Source organism: Perognathus longimembris, chromosome 5 (assembly GCF_023159225.1).
Source record: "Perognathus longimembris pacificus isolate PPM17 chromosome 5, ASM2315922v1, whole genome shotgun sequence".
Classification (NCBI taxonomy): domain Eukaryota; kingdom Metazoa; phylum Chordata; class Mammalia; order Rodentia; family Heteromyidae; genus Perognathus; species Perognathus longimembris.
This window is the reverse complement of record NC_063165.1, coordinates 47,812,542-47,833,177: the sequence shown is the minus strand read 5'-3', so window position 1 is coordinate 47,833,177 and position 20,636 is coordinate 47,812,542.

Here is a 20,636-nt window from a genome sequence, read left to right as displayed (position 1 = left end):
ATAATCAGAGTTTGTAGCTTACATTAGTTAGAATATAACACCCGAGTCTGAATATTTGCCCTCAACTCTTCTAATGGTATCTCTCTCTCTCTCTCTCTCTCTCTCTCTCTCTCTCTCTCTCTCTCTCTCTCTCTCTCTCTCTCTCTCTCTCTCTCTCTCTTTCTTTAAGGCTATAGATTTTTTTAAAAAAAGGATTTTCAGCTGGGCAAGTGGTACCCAAACTAAAGTGACCAACTCCAACTTCCTTTTAAGATTTTGTGGGGTCAAGTGAATAACTCCTGGCCAATGGGATTTAAGCTAAAGTGTCTGGCTGACAGTGTCTAAGAGCCTTGCTTGGAGAGCTGGAGTTTGCTCTCCATCCCTTTACCCCCACTTCCTTTACTCTCCGTCCTGCTTCCTGGAGATGGATATGACTGCTGGGGTCTATCTGGAACCATGAGCTACATTCTAGAGAACGATGACGCCATGGGATAAGGGTTTTGTAGTCCAAATATGAGGAGGCATTTTTCCTTTCACATGCTTGTGGTTTGAAAAGGATACAGAAAAACAGCACTGTCATTTCAGGAAGACAAATGCATGGGAGGCTGAGGTTATGTGTTGAGGGAGCACAGAAGCATTTGTGATGTTCTCTGGTGATTGCCGAGAGAGAATGAAGGCATGGTGGTGAATGACAGCTTTATGAGGGCAGGGTGACTTAGTCTGTGTCTTTCTCACCGTTGTGGCCTAACAACAAATCCTATGAACCCAGTAGATACTCCACAAATTCTTGAATGAAGTGTGCCCAGTACAGCAGGGCTGGCTGAATAGGGACAGAAGAAGCAAGAGATTGCCCCTCAAGATTTAAAGTCTTGGAGGAGGTAACAACTTTAATAAGAAATGTACTTACTACCTTACATATGTAACTGTACCACCTCTCTACATCACCTTAATTATAACATTGAATTTAAAAAAGCTCTTCCTCCACATAACTTACATTCTAATAGAACAACTCAATAAAGACAAACTAAAAAAAAAAAAGGAAAAAAAGATTTAAGGTCTCACTAGGCCAAGTTTTATCATAGTCACAGTTATATCCTCAGCATTGAACAAGGAACCTGACCCTGGATGAATGCTGTGAAAAAATATTGGCTGAACTTGCTTTTGTACAAAAAAAGTAGATCCATGGCTCCGCTAAGTCTCATAGTCAAACTGGTGCTAGTGGCTCATGCCTATAATACTAACTACTCAGGAGACTGAGATCTGATTATTTACATTCAAAGCCAGTATTAGCAGATTAATACAAGAGACTCTTATTAACCAGCAAAAAGCTGGAAGTGGAGATGTGGCTCAAGTGGTAGAGCACCAGCCTTCAGCAAAAAAGCTAAACAAGAGCGGAACCCAAGTTCAAGCCTCGGTACACATACAAAATGAGTACATTTCAGAGTCATGGGAAAGCTAGTAAGGGACAGTATGGAAAGCTGTATTGTCAATACTGTGATCTTTCCTTTTTTTTTTTTTTGTTAAACTAAAGTTAGCATCTCCTCAAACCATGTCCCTTGACCTCAACATTTCTGGAAACTGTATAACTCTTGAGAAAAATGATTTTGGCTCCATTTCAAACAGAATACTGAGGTACAAACCTGAACATAAAACCTCTCTGTAAACTAAAGGCATAATAATTAGCTTAAAAGCTACGGTTTTTATGATTCCTGGATTGCAGAGTAGAAATTCTAAACTGCCTGGGGTGGGGGTGGGGGGAATAGTTACGACAACCTAATCTGATTTCCAATGGAGATCATTTATCTTCAAAGGATGAATATGCTGATTTATCTCTGCTTTATGGAGCTATAATCTCTACACTCTTGTCACACTGATTGTAAAGAATACAAACTTTGAGGCCACAACTGCAGAAAGGTGAAATGTTTTAATGAGGGGGAATAGGGAAAAATACCCACAGAAGTTCAACTAATAGTCACAAAACCCATGTACCTGGCTCTAGTTACAGCTTTCTTTACCTCTTGCTGAGGCCCTGTCCAGGGTATGGGTTTTAGTACACACCTGGGTCACCTTAGAGCATGACCACATATCTGTCATTGTCAATGTGATTGTCCTGAGTTCTAGGTCAGACTTCATTTCTTCCATCTTAAAGCAGGATGCGCCTCATTTGACAATGAGAGCTCTCTCTCAGCACTGGGGAGAAACATAGCCAGGTCACGCTTGGCTGCCTGCATCCAGCCCCACATGTCTGCTGGCCAGTTGTACCCTCCATCTCCCTGACAGCAGGTGCGACTTCTGGAGAGTCCATGCCTCATTTAATCCTGGAAACAGCTTCATTGAGTTGGAAAAATGCAAGGACAGGAGCATGATTAAAACACACACACACACACACACACACACACACACACACACACACACACACACACCAGTTGAGCTGGGGTCCTGTTAGTCATTAGAAAAAGCTATCTGGGAAGGGAGGAGAGAGGATGAATTGGGGGGGGGGTTAAGTAGCTTAAGGCACTGAATAATATGGAGAGAAAGAAGCAAATAAAAGGAACAAGAGAGGAAACTGACACTTATCAGAACTGCCTTAAGAACTCCTGTACCACAGAAGTCCTGCTGGTAGCCCTGGATGCCGAGGAGGTGGACATGTTGAGCACGTGTATCCATGCGAGGATCCTCTAGGTGAGAAACTTACAATGTTCCCTCAAGAAGACAAAAAAAGGAAAAGAGATAGACAGGAGTTGAGGTGTGAAGACTCTAGGTTAGAACATGACCAGAAATGCTTCTTTTCTGCTCCAGAATATCAACATCAGAAAATATCCTGGCTTGGTGCTTGGATATTGTTCATGCTGACTGTTCCATAATAGGACTGAGTGATTTACCGGGGACACAGACCAGGAATTCAGAAATGTCTTATCCTGATGTTTCCCCCTCGTGCCTTTAGGGAGCTGATTTAGCTGATCCATCCTGCTGATGGATGCCTGGACACCCACAGGGTGAGCGAAATGGTTCACTTGGAAAGCAAAGACATGCAAGTCAGGATTTTCTCAAGACAAATACCCTCGCCTCACATCCTGCATGAAAGAAATGTATCAGAGGAACAGTATCCTTATAGCTGTTGCCTTCCGGAGTCACAGGGAGTCCTGGTTCCCAGGATGGCATTGTTTAAGTCTGGTATCTCAAGCTAGGCCACCACAAAGTGTCCTGGTGTAAAACACGTCTGACGCTTAGTGCCACAGGGATATCCTTACCTCCTAAAGGCTTTAAGATCCGGAGTGAAAACTATTTGCAGTATGGAACGCCCAGCCCCTCCATTCCTGTGGGACACTCTTTACAAGTGCTTGAAGCATGGGCGTGGACGTGTTAACAGCTTGGGAAGCATAAGATCCTTAGCTTATCTTCTCCAAGGCTTTCTGGGTACCTTTCCCTTCCCTTTCTTTCTCTCTTTCCTTGCTTTTCTTTTCTTTTCTTTTTTTTTTTTGTGGCCAGTCCTGGGGCTTGGACTCAGGGCCTGAGCACTGTCCCTGGCTTCTTTTTGCTCAAGGCTAGCACTCTGCCACTTGAGCCACAGCGCCACTTCTGGCCATTTTCTGTATATGTGGTGCTGGGGAATTGAACCCAGGGCCTCATGAATACGAGGCACGCACTCTAGCCACTAGGCCATATCCCCAGCCCTGCTTTTCTTTTCTTTAAATAGTACTACTGGTTGAACTCAGAGACTCTCACTTGCTAGGCAAATGCTCTATCCCTTGACACACCTCCAGCTCTACTCTTGCTTCAGTTATTTTTCAGATAGGGTCTCAGTTTTTGCCGGAGTCACCCTGGACCACGATCCTCCTACTTATGTTCCAACATAGCTAGGATGATAGCAGTGCATCACCATTTCTAGTTTGTTTTTTTCCAGGCTAGTTGAGATGGAATCTTGCAAAGTTTTTGCTTGAGATCCTATTGAGCCTTGACTCCATTTCCCACCATCCCTGGCCTCTGCTTGCATTTTTAAATGGAGAGAAGTCTGCTCCTTCATTGATCACCACAATTTTTTGGTAATCCCAGCTACAAGATTCCAAAAAGAAGTAGTAGGAGCAAGGACAAAGATGGGTGTCCAAATGCCGAAGCATTCCTCCTCTGGCTGCAGTGATAGGTTCCTCAAGATGTTTCTGCTGTGGCTTATAGCCTTGCACTCAGGCCTTTCTCATACCTGCCTAGCATAGTGTCCCTGTATGAGGACTGAGGACCATTGGATACTATGCTAGAACGCTTGTAAACTGACTAATGGCTAAAGGGAGAGGGGCTGCTTGCAGTGTTCGCTAAATATTCTCCCCAATGATCAATTCTCAGATAGGATTGGGGCATCCAGGGCACAGTGGTCAATTTCAACCAGTTTGCCCAACTTCTGGGTATTTAACCATTGCCTGTAAGGAGCCAGCAGTAGCATGTCATCAGTGAACATCTCTAGGCACTCAGAAAAATTAGTTTTATTTGGAAAAAAAAAGTGGCCCAAGGCATTTTATGGGCATTATAAACTAGCACCTTCCATTTCTCCCTTTGCTTTGACTATTAAGAAACTGCAAATCAAATTTGTGACCCAGATCTAGCTAAAATGGAAACTAAAAGCTCTATTTTAGTGTTCTAGTATTACTCATGGCATTATTTTTTCTTCCTGCTCTGTTTTAACCCAATTTCCTCACCCCATTAAATCTTTCCTATTTATGAACAGTGGTAGAGATAGAAACACAAAGACAAGTAATTGCATAAATCTGCAGTTCTGCTGTGGGCAATGAGAAGTGTGTCCAGGTGAAATTTCCTGTGTCCTTAGCAGGAAGTTGTTTAGAAAAATCATTCTTGCCTACCTGAACAGATTGTCTTGGTATATATGGTCATTAATTTAAAATATATTCCATAAAGGAGCTGGGCTATTTATCTGGTTTATACTGAAACCCTCTCATACTTGAGTATTTTAATCATGGTAGCCAATTTTTATCAAGGATTAGGAGGTGGCACTCACAATTTATTGAAAAAGCTTCATGAGGTCTAGGGATCAAAGAGAAGGTATTTTGTTTTTAGGAAAAGGGGAAGTCATTTCCCAGTTCCAGTGCACAGCCTGTCTTTCAAAACACCAACAATAAAACCTAACACTTTCGATTTCTAGTGAACTAAATGTGGTATCATTAACACCATAAAATCCACTTACTGTGGGAATTGTTTTTTTGTTTTAATTGGGCCACAGGTGCACAAAATTGGATTACGGATCATCTTTGGTTGATGATACATCCGCCTTCCTAATCAAAGCTTGGCTCACTTTATTTTTTTTCCCTTGTTTTTAAATAATAAATCTGCTACCCCAAACTGGTAGGTTTTTCTTTTGCATCCTGTTCTCCTGCCTCTCTTGAGCAAAGAGGCGATCTTCCTCAACTACATACTCATCAACCTTTGCCTCCATCCCCTGTGCTAAAATATTTTTATAACTCATAATAAAGGCTGAGAAAACACATACATGACCATATCTCCATGATAGAATTCTGGTTGTCTTTCTTGTTTGTTATTTTGGTTTGAAATTAAAAAAAGAATAAACATGTGTTACTATTTTTTTCTTGCCACTGGGCCGTGTATATGGAAAACATTTGCTCCATCATTGAGCTACATCCTAGTCTGTATTAACTTGTTAAATCAGAAGTGGTGTTACTATCAAGTATTAGTTGTATGGTTGCATAAATGAACATACATATTAAAATTTTCAGAACAGATTTTGCTGTGTAGAGATAGCCTATGAAATCTATCTTGAGAGCTCATTTGAAAGGTTCTAGCAGGGGAGCATACCTGTTCATACACCCTTAACCAAGGCAAGTCCTCCTTTATTGCGGGGGGGGGGGGGGTGGAGCTCATCTGCTGACTGCACTGCTTGGAGGGTGAGACACACATGGAGTGGTTGAGGATGGAATGGACACCTGCCCAGCCAAAACAATCCTGATGACCAATGGGGTGACAGGTGTCACAGCCTGACTGAGCTCACAGCCTGAAATACATACTGGAAAAAATATGCTTAGAGGGTCTTCATGTCTTCTTTCCATGTTTTGTTTTCTTGTCTTTAACATCTTTTTCTGTCTTTCCATTCTCTGCCTTTCCCAATTTAAACCTTTCATTGGAGTTTAACAGACATCAGACATGTGCATAGATCCTGTGTAAATTTCTATAATGTACATACATTCATGGGACTGGAAATAGAACAGTGATGCCAGAGGTACCACCCAGGCTTCTTCCAGCCATTATTTTCCCCAAGGGAACAAGCAGCTGCCCTCCACCATCACAGAGTCCTTTCCTTTAATCTTTACATAAATGGCTGTGTGTGCTATATATTCTTAGATAGACACTCTACCATTGAGCCTGTATTATACCCAGGGCTCTATAATTCATTCTTTTTGTATCTGGCTTCTTTGCTCTATGTAATATTTGCAAGAGTCAGCTATATTGTTGTGTGTAACAAGCTCAGTACTTTCCTTCCCATTATATAACATAGTCATGTGCCACTTAGCATTGTGTTCCTGACAACCATATAGAATAGTTACACAGACTTAGATGGTATCGATGAGTCAAATGATATGGCCTCTAATGCAGCCATGAACAAAAGACAGATGAGCCTGCTGTCAGCCTAATGTGGCACATTGCTTACAGTAAACTATTTTATAAGTAAAAGTACACCATAAAATAACAATAACATTTTATTAAAACATAAAGCATAAAACACAATGATGTAGTCATTTATAATTATTTTTTAAATCAAGTATTACTTGCAATTTGGGTAGTACTGGAGTTTGAACTCAGAGCCTAGTACTTGCTCAGCTGGTGCTTTACCACTTGAGTCTCACTACCTGGCCTGTTCTAAGCTGGTTATTTTGGAGATGAAGTCTAGAAAATGTTTCTGCCTGCTGTGGCGTTGAGCCTTACTCCCCAATCTCAGCCTTTTAAATAGTGAGGATATTAAGTGTAATCACCAGTACCAAGCGTACATATTGTTCATAGTTGTATTGCTCTATTGCTCTATTTCTATATCACTGGCAGTGAGTGGATTGATTGTACACTAGCATCACCACACACACATGAGCAATGCATTGAACTACCACATTATGACAACTACAGCATAAAAATGATAAAAAAAATTTATCTCCATTAGAATCTTATGAGAATCTGTCACATAGGTGGTCCATTGCTGACTGAGACATGATTAAGTGATACATGATTATAGCATTATATGTGTTACATGATTATATCATTATTGTACCTTATTCATTGCCCATTCTTCTGTTAATTGACATTTTGAACAACAAATCTCTATGTTATGCACATTCTTGTACATGTCTTTTAGTGAATGTGTGTAGTTTGGACAGCTTCAGTAAACACTTCACAAAGGATTTGTACTAATTCCTCTTCCCACCACACCTATGAGAGTTTTATTACTCCATATCCTTTCCCACTCCTAGTATCCCCAGTCTTTTCAAAGTAGCTATCATTTGCTTTCCTTAATATGGTTATATTGTATTTACTTGTATTATGGAAAGTATTTGAGCACTATCAGTTGTTTTATATTTTAAAGCATACTATGCTGTATGTGCTCTTCTGAAACATTTTCCGTTTATTATTATATTAAGAAGATTGCAGTATATTGTCATGTTACCATAATGCATGATTTTCTACCTGGTGAGTATATTGCAATTTATTCATTCATGTTCCCATTAATGAACGTTTGGAAATTTTCAATAGTGTGACAATTCCATGGAGAATCTGTGTGAAGATGTTAAAGCCTTTCACCTAGATGACTGCTAGTGATTTCTTGCAGATGTCCACATTTCCAAAGGACATATCATAACTGCTTTGTTGTCTCAGTTTAAAGATTTTCCTTCACAGTTAACTAAACAAAAATCACATCTATTTTAAAATTAAGGCTATTTCCTTGTGCTTAATTACCTCTACAAGACAAAAACTCTTGTTTCATATAAAGGTAAAATGAGTCATTGCACTTTTTCCAAGTTCCCTTACTTATGCCTTTCTACTCAAGGTTACTTCATATTTTTCCAAAGGTATCTTTTTACTAGCTTCCTCATGTAGTTTTCAGCATGGAGTATGCTAACAAATATAAATACGTTGCTTTGAGACTAACCTGAAATCGAGAGGAATTGTATTTCAGATTTTATAGGTCAACATATATGGTTATTTTCTAATTTCTCAAAGATCTCACATTGCAACTGTTCAAAATTCACTTATTTATTCAGGCAAGGTATTGCTAGATAACCCAGGCTGGCATCAAATTCTTGATACTCCAACTTCTTAAGGGCTGGGATTACAGATGTGGACTACTATGCCCTGTTTATTTTTGAAAAACCATATCTCCCTGTTAAATTTATTTAGAATGTTACCATTATTTTAAGGAACATGTCGCCTTGTCAGGAAATGTCAGAAAATATTTGCTGACTCATTAGGTAGCTTTTCCAGTTTTGTTCAGGAACATGATAAAGCACATTCCAAAAACAAAACCAAACAAGTTCTTGCTGCTGCTGTTTCTTTCTTCTCCTCCTCCTTTTCCCGCTCCTCCTCCTCCAGTCATGGGGCTTGAACTCAGAGCTTTTTCACTCAAGATCGTACTCTACCACTTTGAGTCATAGCTCCACTTCCAGTTTTCAGATGGTTAACTGGAGATAAGAGTCTCACAAACTTTCCTGCCTGGGATGGCTTTGAACCTCAATCCTCAGGTCTCAACCTCCTGAGTAGCAAGGACTACAGGTGTGAGCCATGAACACCTGGTATTTGTTTCTAATGACAAGACTCCCATTGCTAATGATGTCTGCAGTTGTCTGGGAGGAAATTGTCTCAAATAAGCCTTCTCCAAATCAAGTCCATGTGTGCTCCTGTAGCTCACTCAGGTATCCAGCACATCGCACATGTGGTGGAAACCCACTCAGTGGGTTCTCTGTAATGGGACAACCCTCAGGCAGAAACTTGGTAACCTCACTTCAATGATACCCTACTTCAAAAAGTGGGTAGGGATGGATGGTGTTGGTTCATGCCTGTAATCCCAGCTACTGAGGAGGCTGAGATCTGAGGATTATGGTTCAAAGCCAGCGTGGGCAGGAAAGTCTGTGAAGCTCTTCTAATAGAACACAAAAATGCTGAGAGTGGAGCTGTGGCTCAAGTGGTAGAACTCTAGCCTAGGGACGGCAAGTGGTCAGGCCCTGAGTTCAAGCCCTAGGACCTGCACAAAAAAAGTGGGCAGAGGTGTGATTTGGGTGGTAGAGTGCTTGCACCTGCCTAGCAAGCCCAAAGCCTTGAGCTCTGAGTTCCAGTAGCATCTCCAAGAAGCATGAAGGGGAGGAGGAGAAGAAACGCAAATCAGAAGCTTTAGGAGAGTGTCCTGGCACTCTGTGTTTTAACAAGTACTCTGTGCAAGTGTGGTATACATTCAAGTTTGAGAATTATTGCTGGATTAATCTTTTACCTTCCTTAGCTAGGGTCCTCCTATTTTGCTCTAGGTCCTAAAAATCCCAAGAATAATTTTCAGCATGAATCTTTTCTTGCAATCCTATAACTTTATTGTAAGCATAAGCAAACGAAGCAAACATGGTCACATTTCTTGTCAAAGCCAGTGTATTCCCTTGACATCTTTTCCATGCAATATATCATTGCGAACCTCTTGTGAAACTAGTATTCTAGGAGACAGTTCAGAAGTTTCTGCTCTACGATTAGAATATGTTTCTGAGTCTCAATGGTCATAGTCTGTGAACTAAAGCATGACCGCTACCCACTGGTCCCCCTTCTCCCTCAGGACTGGAGGGGACTTACCTATGGGGCCACTATTCTTCTCCACCCTTCCCCAGCTGAGGCTTGTGAGCCCTACTTATAAATTTAAATCTCTCATTGTTACATTCTACTGCCATATTTGCAAAAACAAAACAAACCAGTAGCTTCCCCCCTCCCAACAAATCCATTGATCCTAGATGGGAAAGTCTGAGGTTTCTTTCTTCATCTGGGATAAAATTCTCACTTTTTCTTTCTTCTCTCCCTTTTTCTTTTATCTCCCAGAGGTTTCCAAACAGATTTGTAGGTTTTCCCCAATCTCACTGATGACAAAGAGTCATCTTAAAGCCAAAGATTGGTATCCCCTTTCTTATTTCAATTGCCCCCAAATGTTGATTTTATTGGACCAGGGGTCAGCTAACTACATCCCCTCACAGCTCATTTTGTAAATAAATTCTTGTTGAAATACAAGCATGGTGACTTACTTGCATAATGTTTATGGTTGCTTTTGTGCTACAAGGGTAGTGAGTACTAGGGTACTGAGTGCAAGGGTACTGAGTACTAGGACAAAGACTGACCCACAAAACCTAAAATAGTTACTATTGGGCTCTTTTACAGAAAAAGAATGTATTGATCCCCAACATTGGGCAGAGCACAAAGAAAATCCCACTTTCCTAGGCACAGTCCACTGATAGCTTAGGGAACAGTGATGGGCATGATGTGACCAATGGTTTCTGCAAGGCTCCAAGGAGCTGAAGTGGCTAGCTTTCTCCCTGGAGGATCGAGGTCAGAGGTCACCCCTTTCCCTTGGTTGTCATCTGACCCAGGACCATTGGTTCTCATGGACAGAAGAGAGAGGGTGAGGCAGTGGGGACTTTCCACACACTAAAAAGCTTTGGGCCAAAGTGAGACATCCAAGCCATGCATCTGATCACTAACACAACAATTTCTACTTCCTCAGATGCTGCAGAATAGGTCTGTTCCACAGAGCACTGTTTGCCAATGAAATGCCTGTAAGGGATGGTAGATTGGTGCAGCAATGAAAGATTTTAAAATTTTAAGTAGGTCTCACAAAGCTCAGCTTTGGTAAACAAGAATGCGATCTGCCTGGCTGGAGCTGTTCCTTTTCTGGGCGTCAGCAGCCCGCATCCACCGGGGCCACTGGTGCTGGAGCAGAAAGATCGTGGTGGCTCGATTTGCAGTCCCGGCCTGGCAGTGGCGTCAGAGGGAGGAGTGGGGGTTTGGATTTGTGAGGCATCCAATTAAAGGAGAGTCACTGTGGTCCTGGTCTCAGCCTCCAAGCCTAGAGGACCTGGCCTTGCAGGCCTGCAAGGGCCAGAGGCTGCAGGGGCCTAGAGGGTCCATCCCATCTCCACCCCAAGCCTAGATTCCACCGGAAGACCCAAGCAGCAATTCCTCACCAATGAATACATAGTTAGAATACCAAGGCCAGAAAGGCCTCTCTGAATATATGATGCAGGTAAATCTCTCACTTTACCAGTGACTCAGTAAACTGAGTCTCTGAGAACCAAAGGGACTTGCCCAGGTCACAGGCCCAGAGCCTAACAGCATCAGGAGAAGGACGTGAGTGTGAGCTCTTGGAGTTTACATGACATTTGTAATTTTTAGCACATAAACATTTTATAAAAGAAAATAAGCCATGATGGAAATATCCAACTCTCCTCTCTCTGGAACATTAGGGTCTATCCTAATGATAAGGAATCTTAGGTTTGGAAAAGAATATTAGAAGTCTTCTAACTGGACCATTTATTTGTCTGCTTAGTGGCAGAGTATAGACAGACCCTGGTAGGCACTGTAGGCTATGTCTGCTTCATAAACATCAAGTAAACAGAGAAACTCAATAATAGAAATGCAAATTTCCTACCCACATACTTGGGTAAGAAGGCAGGAAAGTTTGCTCTTCACTGGTATAGGCTTTGGTGTGGGTGGAAGTGGCTAGCAAAGAAACAGAGGTGGCTGGCAACATGTGGTCAGTAGACCGTAAAAATGTGGTTTTAAATAAAGGCTGTTTACAACAATATAATACACTTAGTGAAGAGTCTTTATGTTGTAAGATATTAAATTTTAGCTCAAACAGGCAGTGTTTCAATCTAGGAGGGACTTCATGTAGCAATGTTGTATAAATCAACTGTTAGGATCTGGGTGTTGGGGAAACCCAGCAAAGATGTGTAGAGGCTGAGGGATGTATTTGAGAGGATTAGGATGTTGGGGGACAGAAGGTGTCCACAGGCCAGGGGGAAGGAGATCAGATGTCATGGCGTAGTGGTGGTTCTGGACTCCTTTGTGAGCATGGGTTACCTTAGCCCTTCCGCCAGGCATAGCTGGGAACAAGGCATGACCCATGGGGTGGTTGTACTAGTATATGTAAAAGCGTCTGCCTAATTATTTAACTATAACTCCTATGTACATCACCTTTACAATAACAATAAAATAAATTAATTTTTAAAAACATGTTTCCCCAACAGTCCTTGGTAAACAAATGCAGCTACTTCCGTGTTAGTTTCAGCCTTTCCTGATTTTCTAAGAGTGCAATCCTTCAGTGCCTCCTCTTTTTAGGGTCCCAGTTCCAGCTAGAGACAGATGGGCCTAAGTGGAAAGTATTTGTATATTTAGCACAGAGCCAAACACATAGTTCATGCTCAGTAAGTATTAGTTCTTAATATTCTAAAAGACACAATCTCAATGCAGAATCCAAATTTTCTTCCACCCCAAGTTCTGGGATTTGAACTCAGGGCCTCACACTAGCCAGTAGGTGTTCCACTACAGCTACAGACAGCCCCAGCCACGCTAAATACAAATAACGAAGCTCCATATGCAACAAGGGAGGATGGGCGTGCAAAGATGCCACAGGCTCAAAATGCTCCTCAAGAACAAGTCATAACACTGCAGGAAGACGGAAGACAGCTGGAACCAGCTTTCAGATCTGCAGTTCAGTGCTTTTCCAGGTGACCATTCTAATCCACTCCTCCCTCACACTGCTACGTCCCTTACAAGCAGAAATAGCATTTGGGTTTGTTTCTCTTTAAGAAATGATGCAGAGACAGCCTTCCTACTTCCTGAATTTTCCATGGAAAAGTAGAATGGGCAAGATGCTGGGTACTTCCTGCACTCAGCTTGTGTACCCAGGCTATTAGCACAGGTGGGTACAATTATTTAGCAGGGAAAAAAAACTCAAAGGTCAGAGACAATTGTCTTTACTCCCAGCTGGACCTTTCCATCTCATTTACTAGAATTTACCCCAAAATAATGTTTTGTCTTTTAACATCTTTTGAAGAAAACAAACAAACATGTCCTAACCCTGGAAGGGAGGCAGCCAGCCCATTCCTTCTTTCCTGGTAGAACCATTAGTGAATTTACTGGTGTCGGAAGGAAGGAGGGGTTGGAATAAATGTGAATGCAGGTGTGTGTGTGTGTGTGTGTGTGTGTGTGTGTGTGTGTAGACTGTGCTAGCTTAATGGATATAAACGGAAGTGGAAGATGAGAGCTAAATGGATAAATAAAAAGTGAGTGAATAAGTAGGTAAAAGGCATTACGTATTTGCCATAGTTGTTTGTTAAATTCTGCCCACAATGCCACAGATAGAGGGGCCCCTCTTACAGGAAGGAACTCAGAGAGACTTAGAGAGGCTAACAGAGATTTTGGTAAGCCACACTAATAAATAATGGAGAAAGAATTTAAATCTAGATGGTGTGATTCCCAGGAAACTTCGCTAGTATAGTAGAGATTTGTCTTATTAATTTCTTTTGTTACTGTCTGGTAACAGATCAGTAAAGATTCTACGTCTTTAATAATCAAAGATGCGTTGAGTTTGGATTTCAATTCTCAAAAATGGAGAATTTCCTCTGAACCTCGGTAGAATGTTCTTCCACCAGCTCTTCTGTCTGTTTGCCTGCTTGCCTATCTCCTTCTCCTCCTTCAGGTTTTACCTTAAGTGTTACCACCCTCTGTTTGTTTTGTTTTGTTGAAAAAGGATCTCACTACATAGTCTAGGCTGGCCTTGAACTCATAATTCTTTTGCCTCAGCCTCTGAAGTGCTGGACTTCGGAGTGTCCAGCAAGTGTGTACCACCATACCAATGTTTTCTTTTCTTTCTTTTTTTTTTCCGTAGCACTTATCTGTAACCACACATTCAGTGCTATGTGATTGTATAATTGAGACATTTATTTCTTTGTTTATTATCAACTGCTCAGTTCCAAATCCAAGTTGTGGCTGTTTGAGGGCAGGGCTGTCAATCTTGTTCAACTTTCTTGAATGCTCCCTGGTAGTCTAGTGGTTAGGATTCAGCGCTCTCACCGCCACAGCCCAGGTTTGATTCCCGGTCAGGGAAACCTCTCTTTCTTCAGGCTGGGAATATGGCCTAGTGGTAAAGTGCTCACCTCATATACATGAAGCTCTGGGTTCAATTCCTCAGTACCACATATATACAAAAAGCTGGAAGTGGCATTGTGGCCCAAGTGGTAGAGTGCTAGCCTTGAGCAAAAGAGAAGCCAGGGGCAGTGCTCAGACCCTGAGTTCAAGCCCCAGGACTGGCAAACAAACAAAGCAACTTTCTTGAAACCTCAATATTTATCAGAACATCTGGAATTTAGTAGGGGATCAATAAATACTTGCTGAATGAATAAAGGGGTTCTTCACCCTTCTGTCTCTTACCTCCTATATTTACCTTGCCACTTGTCCCTATAGACTTGTCTTAAATAACTGATTCTTTCTACTTCTTTTTAATCCTACTACTATCATTCAAGATTAAACTACTACCAACTCTCATGTGTCCTGCTTTCCTACCTTTCATTGACTGTTTGCTGCATTCACCTATGCCCACCCCCCATCCATTCTTCTACCTGTATTCAAAACCATTTTCATGCTGTAAGAGTTGAACCACACTACTCATAATGATCTTGGAGGCCCTTCCTGGGTTAGCTTCCTCTAGCTCTCTCAACCACATGTTTAGTTCTTCAAGCAGATGAAGCTGCCACAGGTGTGATTATGTCCCATTCCTTCCAGCTTTGAGGCCTTTGGACATTTTTTTTCCTTTCTATTGGGAATCTGCTTTTCCTTACTGTTGGCTCATCTTTCAGATCTCATCTCACAGACCAATTACTTCAGATAAACTTCCCTGAGCCTTCACTACTTCCTCCTATCTATCCACACAGTTGGCTGTTCATTCCTGTAGTGATTTACTCACTACCTGTCTCCTTTACTAGACAGGAAGCCCTTAGGGATGAGAGCTAAGTCTGTCTGGGTTACTCTCATATCTGTCATATATGGCCCAATGCCTGGCATAATATAAATACATAATAAGTAAATAAGGAATGGATACAATTTTTTAAGGTAGACGTTCCAAATGGCAAAATTGTATCTGTAACTTAGATATGATTTACAGTAGTTTTTTGTGGATGGTACCCTGTTTCACATGTCCAAAGACCTCAATGGCCTATCTACTTACATTGTTCTAATTTATGAAGTCTGTAAGTTCTAAACCTTGTGATAACAATAACAGCACCAAAACAATACCTAAAATCTGAGCACTTTTTACAGGCTATACTAAGTTTCTGAAACGTATTCCTCCCAATCACTTAATAGAATGGTACTGTTATTACCTTTATTCCTCCATTTTTATACATGACTCTCTCTATATATGTGTATACATGTGTATATATATATATATATACATGTATATGGATTTTAAAAGTCAGTACCTCACACTTGCTAGATTGCCACGATATTGTTGAGCCATGCCTCCAGCCCTGTTTTTTGCTGTTTTGTTTTTTTTTTTTGAGACAGGCTCTTGTCTCCTACCTAGGCACATGCCTGAGCCACAATCCACCTTATTTCTGTATTTATTTATTTATGCCAGTCCTGGAACTCAGGGCTTGGCCACTGTCCCTGCCCGAACTTTTCTGCTCAAGGCTAGCATTTTACCACTTGAACCAAAGCACCACTCTGGTTTTCTGGTGGTTAATTGGAGATAAGAGTCTCACAGACTTTCCTTCCTAGGCCGGCTTTGAACCATGATCCTCAGTGGCGTGAGCCACCAGTACCTGGCCATCATATCCAGCTTCTCTCTGTGGAGATTGAGTTTGGTAGATTTTTCTGCCCTAGCTGGCAGAAGGTGTGCCCATCAAGAAACAAGATTAATTTGACAAATATACTTAAATAATAGATCCTAACATTTGTATAGGGCTTGGCGGGTTTGCAAAAGAGCTTTCATGTCACTGGCTTAATTTGATTCTCATAAGAGCTTATGAAAAGTGGACATTATGAACATCCCATTAAAGATGAGCAAACAGAGACTCCACGAAGAAAGGTTCTGACAGGCCCACAGCCCTGGCTCCAGAGCTGATGTTCCCGATGCTTCGGAAACACCATGCACCTTGTCCTTTGTCCTTCACAGTGGTGGCAATGCTCTCTGGTCACTTCTGACACAAGTCAGTCCCCTCCTGACAAGTTCTGCGCTGTCTAAGAAAATCAATTACACCTGACTTGGCACCACAATTCTTGTTACTTAGATTAATCATTACCTATTTGCCAGACTTCCATGGCTCCTGGCAACTCTAACCTTTTTTTTTGAAAGAATCTAATCCTCTCTCAAAGGCAGAAATTTTGCCAAAACATAGAAAGAGATTTCCTAAAGAAAAATGTTGGATTCAAATGTGCCAAAATATTAAGAGCAACTAACTGTGCATTGTGATTATAAATGTCAGTGTGTGTGTGTGTGCGCGTATGCGCGTGCTAGTGCATACATGGGTGGGTGTGCCTGTGTTTTCCTTCACTCTAAAAACCATCTTCTAAAAACTGATTTTTTTAATCTTTAGGTAGTTGTAGAAAGGAGTTTCAGTGCAACATGTCAGTTTATGAGTACAGTGTATCTTGATCCATGTTAACTCTTTCATTGTTCTCCCTCATCCCTTCCAACCTCATCCATCCCTCTCAATTTTCCTAGTCCTATTTTTATGTGTATATATATATTGACTATTATAACTGCATTCACCTACTCTTCACCCTTTCATCCATTTTCCCACTTTCCCTTGATCTCACCCCCTTCCACACACATACAGACCACAAGGTCCAGCTTCCTGGTATTCATTTTGTTAAACTCTAAGTGAGTTGTTCAAAGGAGTTATAACATTGGAATCTTTCCCTGCACATACAAAACTTCAGTTACTATGTGTGTGTATAAGTGTAATCCTGTATGTTTGAGCTTTCTTTAGAGCAGCATGAACACATCATGAAATAAGTTGAAAAGCTTTCGAATGGGCTTCACTTAAAAAGAGACCCCATCTGTCAGCCATGCATCCACCAGTGTATTGGTTTAAATAAAGTAGCAGCCTTTTTCATACCTCATATATATCCCAATGGTCCAGATGTGCCCTCAGTTTATTCTTGGAGGCAGAAGACTGTACTCAGAATAGAGAATCAGCCTTCTCAAGTGTGTAGTCTTCTATCTCTCTATAGTTTGGATTCTGAGTGTTCACCAAAGGCCCATGGGTCCTCAGTTTTGGTCTCAGCACTATTGAGAGACAGTGAGACCTTTAAGGGGTGGGGCATAGGGGATATGTGTATGTCCTTGGACAGGCATGCTGTTGGAAGGTTGGTGGTCAAGATCTGAGGCTGTGGTTCAAGTGTCAGAGTACTTACCTAGCAAGCACAGGCCCAGAGCCAAACCCTAGTACCCGCTACAAAGGAAAAAAAATAAATAAAAGGAGGGTAATTGTGGTCCTCTGGATCTTTCCTCTCTTTGGCTTCCCAGCCCTGAGGTGAGTGACTTTGTTTTTCCACATGTTCCTGCTGTCTCCTAATGGACCTAGAGTCAATTTATCATGGACTGGAACCTCCAAAAACTGTGGCTCTGAATAAACCTTACCTCTTTATAAGTGGATTATCACAGGTGCTTTGTTATAATGACACAAAACTAACACACTAGCTGTGCTTCAAGGTACTGGAAACATCCATGTTTGAGATAGTAGCAAGAGTAAAGATAAGTTTCATTCTTCTTTTCTTCAACCCTCCCCTCTGCCAGTCCAGAAAGTCCTGGTTTCTTTTGTTCGAGTTTGTAGCATGGATTAGTCTCTCAGTGGTGCATTCCATACTCCTGAGGTTAATAAATGACTCTGGAGAAAGCAAGTCTTTTATCGTAGGCTTTTGTGTGACCCTTAGTCCTGTCAGTAAAAAAAAAATACTGAGGTATGATTGCTTTCCAAGAAGGAATTTGCCTTACCAGCTCATTGTCACATGTCCACGTCACATGTCATGTCACACGCCCAGGTCACATGTTTATGTCAATGGTCTTTTCTTGGACACTTTCATTCTAAGGACTCCTTAGCATCCAGGAGAGATTTTATTTGGCATTCCTATTCAGTGCAAGTACAAATGATCGGAACATCTCCCCCTGAGGGCCAGAGTTGAAACTCAAGTGTGTTTAGCATGAGGTGATGTCAGTTGATCTGCCCACCCACATCTTCCTTACAAGCTCCCTGAGGTTTATGAACATCTTGAACTCAGAGGTAACTACGGTATTGTGTCTTTATCCTCTTGTTTGAACCATACGCAGTGAACATAATGGTTCTGGTCTGGGAGCTTAGAAGGACTGGATTGCTTTCCCACTCTGCAGTTGCTAGTGTAAACCTCGGCCTTAAGACACCAAAAAATAACTGTGGTACATTTTTAAACAAGTGCTGAAGATAACCTCATTGTTGTTGTTGTTAGAAGTCAGCATAAATCAAAAGGCTTTGGATATTATATGACAGAATTTTCAAATGGACACTGTTGGCAGTACAAGAAAACAAGGCTATAGGTAGAATCAACAAAACTTAAAGAGCAAGTGACAGCATTTGGCACTGAGATCACAAGAGGGATAGAGAAATAGTAAGCAACAACCACAAAACCCCCAGGCACTTCCTTAAAGTCACCTCAGAGTTTTCAAGAAGAAAGCATAATTCACGGTCAATATTGGACAGTTCAGTGTAGCTAGACAATACACAGATGTTGATCCAGAAGAGATAGCAGGTCCTGGTGAGGAAAAACTAGAACAGGGAAGAAGAAGCATCATTTAAAGTAGAGGGCTTGTTCTTCTCGGAAGCCACAACTGGAATAGTCAGGAGCCAGCTTGAGTAAGTCATCCCTCATTATCCCTGGCTTTTGCTGTGATCACAGGAATGGCTGATAAAAATGAGTGCTGATGTCAACAATTCAGATAGTGGTTTTTGACACTAGCTAAACAACTATATCCAAATGGTAAGAAGCATGGATTGCCTGCAAGCAATATATGAAACACAGGATCAGGGGACTGACTACTGAAGAAGTACCTTGTTCACAATGACCAGGAAAATCAAGGCTTATTTCATACTGAGCTCTAGACTTCATACATGGTGTACAGTGACAAACAATCTCGTCTAGAGGGGACCTGGATAAGCTGGCTATGTTGGGAGAAGACAAACCAGACAATAGAAGTTTGGGAATGAAATCATGAGCTGAAAATCAGTATGAGAATAAGAATTTGCCTGGAGAAAAGAATTCTAGTTTGAGCCATAGGGATGCTTAAAAAGACCTAATAGGCAGGCAGAAATTCCAGAGACATAAATTTCGGTTTGATATAAGGAAGAACTGCAAACTGTACAGTTTATACAGAAATGCACCACAATGTACCTATGTTATAACATAGCAAAAATAGAACACAGAAAAAAATTCCTAATACAACAGTTAGGAATTCAATAGTGAAATACATGTGAGGGTATAATGATGGATACAGGAAGCCTCAGGTCCTGGCTAACTCGAGACACAAGATCTGCTCATCACTAAATGAAGCTGCAATCCTAAGGACTGTCTTGAATTTATATCAGACCTTTCCTTCTTGGATTTTGTAATTCTTTCACCTCTAGTCTCACAAGAATCAACATCCCAGAACCACGAAGATTAAAGTTATAGCAAATGTGGAATCAAATCTCACTCTAGAGACAGTGCTTTCCTTGGTTCCTAAAGACTTATTCATATGAAGCTACTTGAGTTTACGGAGAAGCAAGAACCTGCCAAAATCTAAGGCAAGCTCTTCTGAGTTTATAGAGTGGATGTAGAGATGTAGCTTTATATGTTTAAATGTCCATCAATAAGTTGAGTCAAGTGGGCCTACCGACACATATGTAAAATAAAGCCAATGGGTGTTATTATTCTGGTTGATCTTTGGCAAATCATTCCTGCTGTATAGGCTCAACCGGACCTGTGTGGACCATCTCTATGGTTCCTACCTGCTCTTACATGTTGCATCCTAACCATCACAGACAGCTTCCAGACATGAAGTCCCAGTGTGCAAATGAGGTCTTGTCTAGCTTGTAGCAGATATGGGAGGAGAATGGAGAACTTATTGCCTTTTTGTTTTTATTTATTGCTTCATCACTCTCCTAATGATTGTATGACCCCGGTCTCATTGCAGAGCTAGCCTTTGGTTCTCCCTGGCACTTCTGGTATTGTTTTCCATCCACAAGGCCCCCATTTTTCCTTGTGTAATTCCCTCTTAATTGCACAGCTGCTGCTTGCTGGCCTTGAGCTCACATCAAAGCATCTCTGGCAGGCACTATAGCCCCAAAAGTGAATGACATGATTTTAAATCTCATCTACTTATGGTACTTCCCTTTTCTTTTCTACCTTAAGAATAAAATCAGTTTATCTTCTTCATAAGAAACTTGGATTAAGTCTCCTACTTCTGGGAGCTCAGGTTTCTGAGTACTTACTGTCATTGTCATCATTCCACTCCATGTCATCCTTCCCTTCTGTGCGCTTCATAGGATGCAAACGTAATAGTCTGCTGGCAGATACCTTGGCTTATTCTGAGTCCTCCTCTATATTTTATCATATGTTCCTTC